The 12500-nt window shown below is 34.5% G+C and overlaps 1 pseudogene; it reads right to left on the reverse strand.

Annotated features, from left to right (window-relative positions):
• Window positions 1-8408, reverse strand: part of LOC137648165 (uncharacterized) — a 244492-nt pseudogene extending 236084 nt beyond the window's left edge.
• Window positions 8409-12500: the final 4092 nt, after the last annotated feature.

Genomic DNA, 12500 nt, shown 5'->3' on the forward strand with positions numbered 1-12500 from the left:
GACTAACCCTAAAACGGCTTATAAACATCGAGGTTCATCTGCTATTTACCTCCGCAAGCGAAGTTGGGAGGTTATGTTTTCCCCTTTGTTTGTCTACTTGTGAGGTGAACAACTTCCCGACTCAAATTTTACTCATAGTATAGAAACTTGCAGGGATTAATTAGGAACTGATTCAATTTTGAAAGTTGAAGATCAAAGGTCATGGCCAAGCAAACGGTCGAGAAATATGCTGCCATGACGGAGGTCTAAGCACTACTGAGAGCCCCTCTAGTTGTTCATTTAAAGCATATCTTGTCTTGACATACCATTAACATGTCCCCGCCAATGACGTTTCTCTGTAACTATCTGGGCATTCACATTGGTCAGTGACGCTCTTGCTCACATTTCTCATCATGTGGCCAACTATATTATCTAAAATTTGAACAAAACATCTCAGTTAATTCCGGAGCAATAATATTGACTTTCCTTCGAAGTGATTTTAGCCTTCTGGAATAGTTTTAATCGTTATAGAGGCTGTCTGAGCAAAGACCTGGCAGTGATTTTAGCCTTCTGGAAGCGTTGTAACCTTTGAAATCTCCAGTGTTAGTGTGCAAAGATGACAATGTCATAAATCTTTGCACTATTTACTGGCGAGATAGCCAACATAAAAGAACGATTTACCTACACTACATCATGGCCATAACTTTGATCAGAATTCTAGCCTCATGTTTCCAATATAACCAAAAGGTGACTAGCGTTACGTAATACTTCCCTTGAGGTCTGTCCCTTCAACATAACAGGCTTCTCATCCTCTTTCTTTAATACAGACTTTTATCGTGGACACATTCATCTCTTACTTTACTTAAACATAGAATATCCTTAAAATCTACATTCAACAACCAGGATGGTCTCTCTTACTACAGATCATCTACTGAATCCGCTAACACATTCCAAACCAAATGCTCGTTTTGGTTCTTTTTCAGTCGTTATAGGCTAATTATGGTTTGGCTTATGGTAATGCTCTATTTCCATTTCACTTCTTTTATAGTTTAAACAGAAGTAATATGATCTATCCCAGGAAGAACCAAAATGGTGAACCTTGGTTTGACAACTCATCGATGCAGGCATATCACGATGACATGAAGGAAATAAATTTCGGCTGATGGAAATAGAATTTCTCAGTTTATAAAGAAAAAAAATCAACTAAAAAGTCCCCATGACCCAAACAGCTTTGCAGCATACAAATATATTTTTAATTATCCTAAGGCATGTCTACGACACTGTTCCACAAAGTATAAAAGCAAATAAAACTTCTGCTTAAAATAACTTTTCTTTTCTCGTGACTTGACTATTTCCACCGGGGTGGAAAAAAAAAAAAAAAACCAAGATTTTGCGAAAGGTATATAATCACTGTTTGTTAGTTTATTTAATTGTTTTTAAGCAACTTTACACAAAAACTTTGACCAAACTAGGTAGTCATGATGGGTATGACCCAAGGATGAATCTAACATTTTGGATAAAGTACATCAAAGTATAAAGTAAGCATTAGTACTTTGAAAAGTAAATGGCAATTATTCTGTTAGTTTATTTTTTGTTTGTGAATAACATTACACAAATACTAAACCTATTTAAAAAAAAAGTTGGTGGACATGTGGGATATGACCAACGGACAAACCCATTAGATTATAGAAACTCTATCGAAGAGCAAGTACGCAGAGGAGTTAAGAGGAAAATGAGACTGCTTGGCGTGGCGAAGGCATGCTATTTACTGAGTGGCCCTGAGTTTTTTTATGCAAGAAGGTCCTAAAAAGACACATTATAGAACCAAAGGAAATCAATTAAATTCTGTCCATTAGTTTTTTCTTTAACGTTTTCCTTCATACCTCTAACACTTACCAATGTTGAGGAAAAGTTGTTTTTCAAGGGTTACAAGAAATAAATTACGAACTTTATGACATTTTGATCCAAATACTCCATTCAAAGGATGTACGGCAATGGACGGGACCAAACGTTTTCAGCTTTGTTCAAGGGTTTCGACTGGGTTCATAAATAAATTTCATACACTTATAGGTCTTCTAAAATTGCAATGTTTGCACTGATCTTTTTCCAATTATTTCTGGTGTCCCCCAGGAGATTTTCATTGTGCTTAATAGTTTATTTGACAGCAAAACGGTTGGGTCTCAACATTCAGACTGCAAAGTACGCCAAGCCTACTAAGCCTTAAGGCATACTTCTCACTATTACCTTTGCATATTTCCGTTAAAGCTAGTGTCAAAAGAGGCAAGTTACTTTATGACCACTGATAAAGGCCATGATACGTTAATCTATAGTAAATGTGCCCATGGGTTGATGGCAAATATAATTTAATCGGATATTTTCTCATTTTAGCACATCCTTTAGTTCTAAGATCCAAGAAGCGATGCCATTTGTTTATATTGTTCTTCACACTTTCTGCTCGTGATCAGAACTATCTATAACCGCTTTAATGGTTAAAGGCCGCTCGTGAATGACATGCAATGCCTTAGCTAGCAGGACAAGGCTCTAAAGACTGACAACAATTGGGAACTTGGTGACATTTTTATCCAAATACTCCTTACAAGGATGTACGGCAATGGACGGACCCAAATATTCTCAATTTTTTTCAAGGGTTTCGACTGAGTTCATGAATAACTTTCATATACTTAGCGATATGGGTTATATACTTATTCCTTTTAAAGTTGCAAGGTTTTCATTGATCTTTTTCCAATCATTTCTTGTGTTCCCAGAAGACTGTCGTTATGCTTAATAGTTTATTTGGGAGCAAAACGGTGTGGTCTCAGCATTCAGACAGCAAAAGTACACCAAGGATGAAAATTTCTGTGCAGCTATTTACTAGCCCCTAAGCCTCAAGGCATAGTTTTTACCATCACCTTTGCATATATCCGTCAAAGCTAGTGTTAAAAGATGCAAGTGTGTCCAAGGACAAGTATGGCAGATATGGCAACAGATGTCATTTTTCCCAAGTATTGGCACATTTCATTTTGTTTCTAACATCAATTTTTTCCCTTTCAGCTTAATTGACGACAATGAAATTAGGGAAATCAATGTGCCTACACACGGTCAATGATTTTACTTCAATTTTCAGTCTGATTCATAACTTCGAGATGAAAGCATCTGTGGCTCTTGGAATAGTGCTTGCTCTGGACACTCCAAAGCGATCAATTTTATTGAAGACCCATCAATAAATATCAAAGGATCTTGGATCTCTCAATGAATTGATTCAATGAAATTGTGTCAATCAAATTGATATCAATGTCCCCTACACACGGTCAATTTCTCCATCAATTCATGGACGTCAATAAATTTATATGAATTAATTGACGAAAAAATTGATCGTGTGTAGGGTTTTAGGCTCAGATCTATCTCCTTGTCCACTTTTGGGGTTTGTTCAGTCGTTCCTCTGGCTGGTATGATTGTTATCGACGCTAAATTATCGTAATTCTATGATAAAGTTTTTACCGACAATTAACTAATTGGGAAAGGAAGGGAATGGATTCTTGAGATAAAAGTATCAGAGAGAGAGAGAGAGAGAGAGAGAGAGAGAGAGAGAGAGAGAGAGAGAGAGAGAGAGAGAGAGAGAGAGAGAGAGGGGGGGGGGGGATGAAAATTCAACCACCATGTCATATCTTCAAGCATAGAAAGGACTAACAACAAAGTATCGCAAACTATTTACTGCAATTAACAATCATCCGTTGATTATTTAATTTCATGTTAATCAAGTTTGCGTTTTTGTTAGTGGAAAAGCTGAACTTTAATACTGGGGTATATATATATATATATATATATATATATATATATATATATATATACATACATATATATACACACACACACATATATATATATATATATATATTATATATATATACATATACATACGTATACATGTATATATATATATATATATATATATATATAGAGTAATATATCGAACGGCAATTCAAGGTTAGCGTACACCCCAAATGAGCATGAGTCACTGGTAAGTCTCACAACAGTATTCCCAGACTATGTATAGGGATCATCTTGTTATACACACGCACTATATATATATATATATACAGAGAGGGAGGTATATATATATATATATATATATATGTGTGTGTGTGTGTGTGTGTGTATATATATACAGAGAGAGAGAGAGAGAGAGAGAGAGAGAGAGAGAGAGAGAGAGAGAGAGAGAGAGAGAGAGAGAGAGAGAGAGAGACTGGATATAAGGTGTGTATCTGCACGAGGATACATTTAAATTGCAAACAATAATTCGGAAAAGGGCGTTGCCACAAGACAAAAGGTATAAATACTTAGGAGGGAGTAGGAAGCTTAAATGGACGAATGAGAAAAAAAAATTTAAGTTCACTTACTTAACCAAGACTAACGAATATATATGCAAGTCATATACCTCCACCCAGCCTAGATTGGATCAATATCAGCTAAACAGGAAATCGGACTCTTGTTATGGCATAAAATATTCTAATCAATCAATTTGAATAAGTCGCTTCGGATAACAACGCGTTTTCATCTTTAGAAAATCCTGTGTTGACACTCGATCAACGAGAGAGAGAGAGAGAGAGAGAGAGAGAGAGAGAGAGAGAGAGAGAGAGAGAGAGAGAGAGAGAGAGAGAGAGAGAGAGAGAGAATTAGAAGGTTAAAACCCACGATTGAACCATATTATTTCATTTCCTAGTATCGAGGAATAACAAAAATATATCACAAACCAGTTACAACAACTACAACCTTCCGCTGATTATATCGAACTTCATGTTAATCAATTTTGCGTTTTTGTTAAGTGTAAAAGCAGAACTTCATTGTGGTGGCTGGTTTGGTAGCGTCTCTTACTGGTTAACGCTAGACTGGGGTTCGAGTCCCGTTTCTTTGGTCACTGCAACCTCACCATCCTTGTGAGCTAAAGAGAGAGAGAGGGGGGGGGGGTTGGGGGAGCCTATAACTGCTGAGTTATCAACAGCCATTGCCTGGCCCTTCATATATATATATATATATATATATATATATATATATATATATATATAAAATATATATATAAATATATATACAGTATATATATACAGAATATATATATATATATATATATATATATATATATATATATATATATATATATATATACTGTATATATATATATATACTGTATATATATATATATATATATATATATATATATATATATATATACTGTATATATATATATATATATATATATATATATATATATACACATACATATATATATATATATATATATATATATATATATATATATATGGTCATTCTCTAGGGCATTTTCCTACTCGATAGGACAATGTCACAGGCCCTTGCCCATGCCATTCATGAGCGACTTTAAACTTTAAAAACCTGGTAGCAAATATGTGTATCTCGAAGAGCAATGTGAGGCAGCTCACACCCAACGAGCGTGAGTCAATGGAAAGTCTTACTACAGAATTCTCGGATGAGGTAAGAAGTATTTCTTCATATTTGATTAAGTCTACACACTATATATGCATTACATATATACAGTATAATATATATATATATATATATATATATACACATATATAATATATACATACGTAATGTAATGTGTGTATATATATATATATATATATATATATATATATATATATATATATATATATATATATATATAGCCTATACACATATAAATATATAAATATATACAGTATATAGCCTATACACATATATATATATATATATATATATATATATATATAGCCTATACACATATAAATATATATATATATATATATATATATATATATATATATAAACAATGAGAGAGAGAGAGAGAGAGAGAGAGAGAGAGAGAGAGAGAGAGAGAGAGAGAGAGAGAGAGAGAGAGAGAGAGAGAGAGAGCAATACAATACCTCGGTAAAGGGCGTTGCTAGAAGACCATTAATACTTGAGACCACCTAGAAAGCTTATATGACCGAATAAAAAAATATTAAATATCATTTATTTACTCAATATTAACGAATGTATATATGCAAGTCATATACCTCCACCCAGCCTAGATTGCATCAATATCAGCTATACAGGAAATCGGACTCTTGTTATGGCATAAAATATTCTAATCAATCATTACGAATGATTAGTCGCTTCGGATTTTAAAGATTTAGACCGTTATTGTTTCCGCTATGGCCTGCTTATCCAAAATACCTGTAATTGTTGAATATAATAGGACTGCAAATAAAAAAAAAAAAATAATTCCGGTCAAAAAAAATTTTATATGAACAATTTTGCATTTAATTCCATTTACAACAGTTAGACTAACTCTAGCCACTAAACATTTTTATATCACGAGAGAATGCATGAAAATCAAATATTCATTTCCTTTGCCATGCATGTACGTATTTTTATATACTCATATACACAAATATTTTACTCTTCAGCCCACCAATAAGTACTACTAAGTAATGCCTGCCGTAACAAGTTTTAATACTGTTGGATAGTTCCATTACCATCGAAAACAGTGTCCATACATAGATACTATATAATAGAAACGACGGTTTCGCTTAAATTGTTTAACAAAACAAAGAAACAGTAATGGCGTATTGCAAGTTTGTTTTAATAGAGAAAAATGGTTAGGTCCCATATAAACACGTGGGTCACTCACACACAAACTCACTCTCTCTCTCTCTCTCTCTCTCTCTCTCTCTCTCTCTCTCTCTCTCTCTCTCTCTCAGTTTGATTTTCCGTGGAATGCAGCGATCTCTCTCTCTCTCTCTCTCTCCTCTCTCTCTCTCTCTCTCTCTCTCTCTCTGTTTGATTTTCCGTGGAATGCAGCGATCTCTCTCTCTCTCTCTCTCTCTCTCTGTGACACACGAGAAGGAACCTATTGAGAGACAGTTTATGGCCGGAATGCCCCGGGAATCTCCGACGAACGAGAGAGAGAGAGAGAGAGAGAGAGAGAGAGAGAGAGAGAGAGAGAGAGAGAGAAATCGCCGCATTCCACGGAAAATCCAACGAGGGGGAAAACTCAAATGGCGACCTCGTGCTCAAAACTGCTGACATATGCACAGTCGTATCCGGTCTATTAGCCAATGAAGAAAGTGAGGTGTGTTAACCAGAAAAGGAGAAATTTAAGATATTAAAAAAATGCGAATAAAACATTTCACAAACTCATTAATACCAGAACACAAATATAATGAAAATTGGGCCTAACTAATGCATAGGAGACTAAATAAACTTTTAATGGAATAGTATTACTCAAAATTCAATATAAAGTTGGCATTACTCTAATAAAATTAGATATTCGAAAACATGTATCATTAGCCACTGAATAAATTCAATCATGATCTTAATCTCTTACTATTTCACTTTATTGTAATAGGCCTAATGGGAATTCTCATAGAGCACTTTAGTATCTGATTCCTAGATGAGACGATATAACTTGTTAGCAAGTAATAATAATAATAATAATAATAATAACAATAATAAAATCCCGCATAAATTTACCACGGCAGCTGATAATACGTCAGTTGTTATGAAATGTCAAAGAGACATTAAAAATTAAACAAACACTGTCCTGGATTAAGAATTTTCCTGCTTAAGGGTACACTCAGGCATGCTGTTCTATCTTATTTCTCTCCCTCCTATTATCTGAAGTTTTCATAGCTTATATGTGAGAGATCTAATTCAATGTTGTTATTGCTCTTAAAATCTTATTTTAATTGTTCATTACTTCACTTGTTTATTTATTTTCCCTTTCCTCACTGGGCTATTTCCCTGCTGGAGACCTTGGGCTTATAGCCTCCTGCTTTTTATTATTATTATTACTTGCTAAGCTACAACCCTAGTTGGAAAAACAGGATGCTATAAGCCCAGGGGCCCCAACAGGGAAAATAGCCTAGTGAGGAAAGGATACAAGGAGAAATAAAATATTTTAAGAACAGTGACATTAAAATAAATATTTTCTATATAAACTATAAAAATTAACATAACAAGAGGAAGAGAAATAAGATAGAATAGTGTTTCCAACTATGGTTGTAGCTTAGCTTATAATAATAATAATACTAATAATAAAAATTAATTTTGCAGGTACCTGTACTCAGTTTCAAACATTTACTGGTTTTACATTATCCCACCTACAGGTAAAAAGTAAACAAACCATAAAAATACTCACATTCTACTTATCGTTGATCTACGAAATGCAGTACTGTGATAAATCCAAGAGTTATGCCATCAATCCACGAATCAAAACTGTCTCAACACTTCACCACCACTGACACAACTAAAGAACTGTAGACATATAACGTTAAAAACAGTACGTTGAGTTCAACGTTCCACGCCGCCAGTCAGCTGCTTCACGAAACCAAGATCACGCCATACTCATTGCCAGTTGTCTGTATTAGGAGAAACTCGACTCATTTTTTTATGGCGTAAATAGGCAAAAAAGGCTTTAATAATGACTTATGATAATTATAAACCATTTTAAGTGATATCTGATATATTTTTCACATTCAATGAGATTGATGCCTTGAAATAAAATAATGAAATTAGGTAAATTCCGCCTACTGACATTGTCGCCGGCTTAGTGACGTCACCTCGTACGAGCATGAAGTTGCTATTTAGTGTAAAACTTTACTAACGTTTGACGGCACTGTTATTCAATTTATCAGAGAAATATGCTTATTTAACTTAAAATACATTATTCTTATATTTTATATCTCAAATTCTTAACATGACTATAAGCTTATCAACTTCTAAAATTTACGATGTGGTACCGCACTATAGTATTCCAGTCCACTCGGTGTATTGAATGAAAGTCAGCGACCAACTGACCAATAGATATCAAGATAATAAAAATTCCCATCTTTATATTGGCCGCAGATTCACAACACAAACGTACCGGCGAGGATTTCTAAATGTCAAAGATTCACCTGTTCAAGAATATGTCACGGTGTTTGAAGATTGTACAATCAAATGGAAATTTAGGAGGGAACGATGAAATTTGAAATCACTGAAGCATTAAGCTTCTCTCTTTTGAAATTATTATTAACCTATATAACAACACATGGCCGGGGAAGTAAATAGAATTGCTCTCTCTCTCTCTCTCTCTCTCTCTCTCTCTCTCTCTCTCTCTCTCTCTCTCTCTCTCTCGTTTTACATTTTTATTAACACTTCATTTGGAGAGAATCGGTTTTAAATTACAATTAATGGTTAAGAACAGACCACAGACATAAATGAACTATGGTGACGCCACATTAAATGAAATTTTAATGATCTTTCAACGCAGGGGATAAGGAGTAAAATCAATAAGGGTTAACGTTTGCCCACTGTTTAAGTTCCTATTTAAGACTGAAATTTAATTACTTTGGGAAAAAAGTGGATAGGATGTGATTTATGTGGAAGGTTCTGCAATAAGAATTGTCTTTATTAACGGAATTATTATTATTATTATTATTATTATTATTATTATTAGCTAAGCTACAAACCTACTTGGGAAAAAAATCATGCTATCTACCCAAGGGCTGCAACAGGGACAATAGCCCAGTGAGGAAAGGTAATAAGGAAACGAAAAGATTAACAATTAAATTAAAATATTTCAAGAACAGTAACAACATTGAAATAAATTTTTCATATATAAACTATAATAACTACAGAAAAAACAAGAGGAAGAGAAATAAGATAGAATAGTGTGCCCTAGTGTATCCTCAAGCAAGAGAACTCCAACCCAAGGCAGTGGAAGGCCATGGTACAGAGGCTATGGCACTATCCAAGACTAGAGAACAATGGTTTGATTTTGGTGTGTCCTCTTAGAAGAGCTGCTTACCATAGCTAAAGAGTCTCCTCTACCCCTATTATTATTGTTATTATTATTATTATTATTATTAGCTAAGCTACAAACCTAGTTGGAAAAGAATCATGCCATCAACCCAAGGGCTCCAACAGGGAAAATAGCCCAGTGAAGAAAGGAAATAGGGAAACTGCAAGATTAATAATTAACAATTAAAATATTTCAAGAACAGTAGCAACATTAAAATAAATCTTACATATATAAACTATGACTAAAAAAAAAAAAAAAAAAAAAAAAAAAAAACAAGAGGAAGAGAAATAAGATAGAATAGTGTGCCCGAGTGTACCCTCAAGCAAGAGAACTCCAACCCAAGACAGTGGAAGGCCATGGTACAGAGGCTATGGCACTATCCAAGACTAGAGAACAATGGTTTGATATTAGTGTCCTTCTCCTAGAAGAGCTGCTTACCATAGCTAAAGAGTCTCTTCTACCGTTATTATTATTATAATTATTATTATTATTATTATTATTATTATTATTATTATCTACAAACATAGCTGGAAAAGCATGATGCTATCAGCCCTAGGAATCCAACAGGGAGAAATGACTCAGTGAGGAAAAGAAACAAGGAAATAAACTGTAAGAGAAGTGATGAACAATAAAAATGAAATATCTTAAAGAACAGTAACAACATTAAAATACAGATGAAGTACAATTGAAATTGCTTTGCCCTGTGTAAATGAAACCAAAACTACCCACTAGGCCTACTTGTTGATAAGTGATCCTGAAGTTAGCTTGCGAGGGGGTACTTATAACATAACTGATAGGTACCATGTGATCACCTGCTACCACTGTCAATGTTATGGACATTTTGATAAAAGATTGCAAGTTCAAGACTGATGATAAACTGTGTGGGGAAATGTTCAGGAAATCACGCCACCAAAGAATGTCATTCACAACAGATAAAATGTATAAGTTGAATAAACCAGATGATCATAATTATAGTGAATTCAAGAAATTTTAAAGCTTGCGACTTGGAACTTTTTTTTTTAACTTTCTTTTAAAATAACAAAATACAATTTTTACATTTTGTCAATTAAATACTTGAACACATGATTTCCTTTGTAACAAGTTTCTTCAATTTTTCCTTATACAAAATTGACGCAAACCATCTCACATAATTTAATCTTCCTCTAAGAAAACCAAGAGTATCATTTTCACTAAGTTTCTGCGTACGGCTTATCCATATGCTATACACATAATTACAAATTTGGAACTGAAGAGATTAGCAGAAAATACAAGACATTAACTATGGCTACGTAAATATACAATCTCTTAATATTAAAACTATTCAGATTCGGAAACTGATAAATGAGAATCATTTCGACGTATTATATTGGCCTTATCTGAAACATGGTTCAATGACTTCGACAAGGATAAGATTGATGAAATAACCCCACCGCCTCCCACCACAAAAGTTTTCTTTCAACATTCAGAAAGGTTTAAAGTTTAGGTTTAAAGGCCACTCTAAAATGGCAGGGGCAAGGGACAGTGACATTGCCCAATCAAGCAGGACAATATGATCAGCGACCAAGGCCTCTCTCCACCCAAGCTAGGACCAGGCAATGGCTGCTGATGACTCAGCAGATAGATCTATAGGCTCTCCAAAACCCCCCATCCATATCTCACAAGGATGGTGAGGTTGCAGCGATCAAAGGAACTAAAGAATTTGAGCGGGTCTCGAAACCCAGTCTGGCGTTCGCCAGTCAGGAACGTTACCGCATCGGCCACTACAAGTTGGGGGGGTGGGGGTGGGGGGGGGGGAATCGGGCCCCTATTTCATAAAAGCTAATTTAACCCAAAATGATAAAAAATAGAAATAATCTCTACACAAATAAAATATTTATTGTAACAGTTTACAAACCACCGTGAACCAATATCAACACCTAAGAGTTCAGTGCACTCAATGAGATGATTATCATGGAAAAATGGAGTTAGTTATCTGTGGAGACTCCAATCTTTGGATGGATATCGTATCAAATCATGATGCTTCAGCATTTAGTGAGTTATTAGAATCATATCAACTGGTTAATTATGTTGATTGTGCAACTACTTCGACTGGGCATACTTTGGACCTAGTTTTAAGTGATGGAATCAATAAACTTGATTCTGATATAAATGAAGACGAGAAATGCACTCTCTCCAGTGCACAAACTTATTACTTTTATATTAACTCTACAGAAACGGGCAGTGGTGAAGGAAACAAGCTTTAGACAAATTAAACGTCTCTTCTTGTGTATTTATTGATGAAATTGCAAAGAAAATAAATGATGCTATCAATATGTCTTGTGGTCATGATAACCAACGTTTGTTGGGCTCTGTTGATTGCCTTATGACCAATTATAACAGGATGAGTAAAATGGAATACGATCCGATGTGTCCACTGATGGAAAAGACTATAATTGTTAAAGACCGATCTCCTTGGTTTGATGGGGAGGTTTTAGAAAAAAAGGGGAAAAAATTAAAGAAAGTGGAATCGGTAAAAAACTAAAAGTACATGGGTAGAATACAAAATTACGATGTGCCAATATAATTACCTACTATGAAGAAAAAAAATGAATACTATAAGTGAAAGACCCTAAATGGGAAATGTGTATGAAAAAAGGGGCTTTTGGAGGGGTTCGGCGACCAGGAACTAGCAAATATTGAGAGA

The sequence above is a fragment of the Palaemon carinicauda genome, chromosome 1 (assembly GCF_036898095.1).
Source record: "Palaemon carinicauda isolate YSFRI2023 chromosome 1, ASM3689809v2, whole genome shotgun sequence".
Classification (NCBI taxonomy): domain Eukaryota; kingdom Metazoa; phylum Arthropoda; class Malacostraca; order Decapoda; family Palaemonidae; genus Palaemon; species Palaemon carinicauda.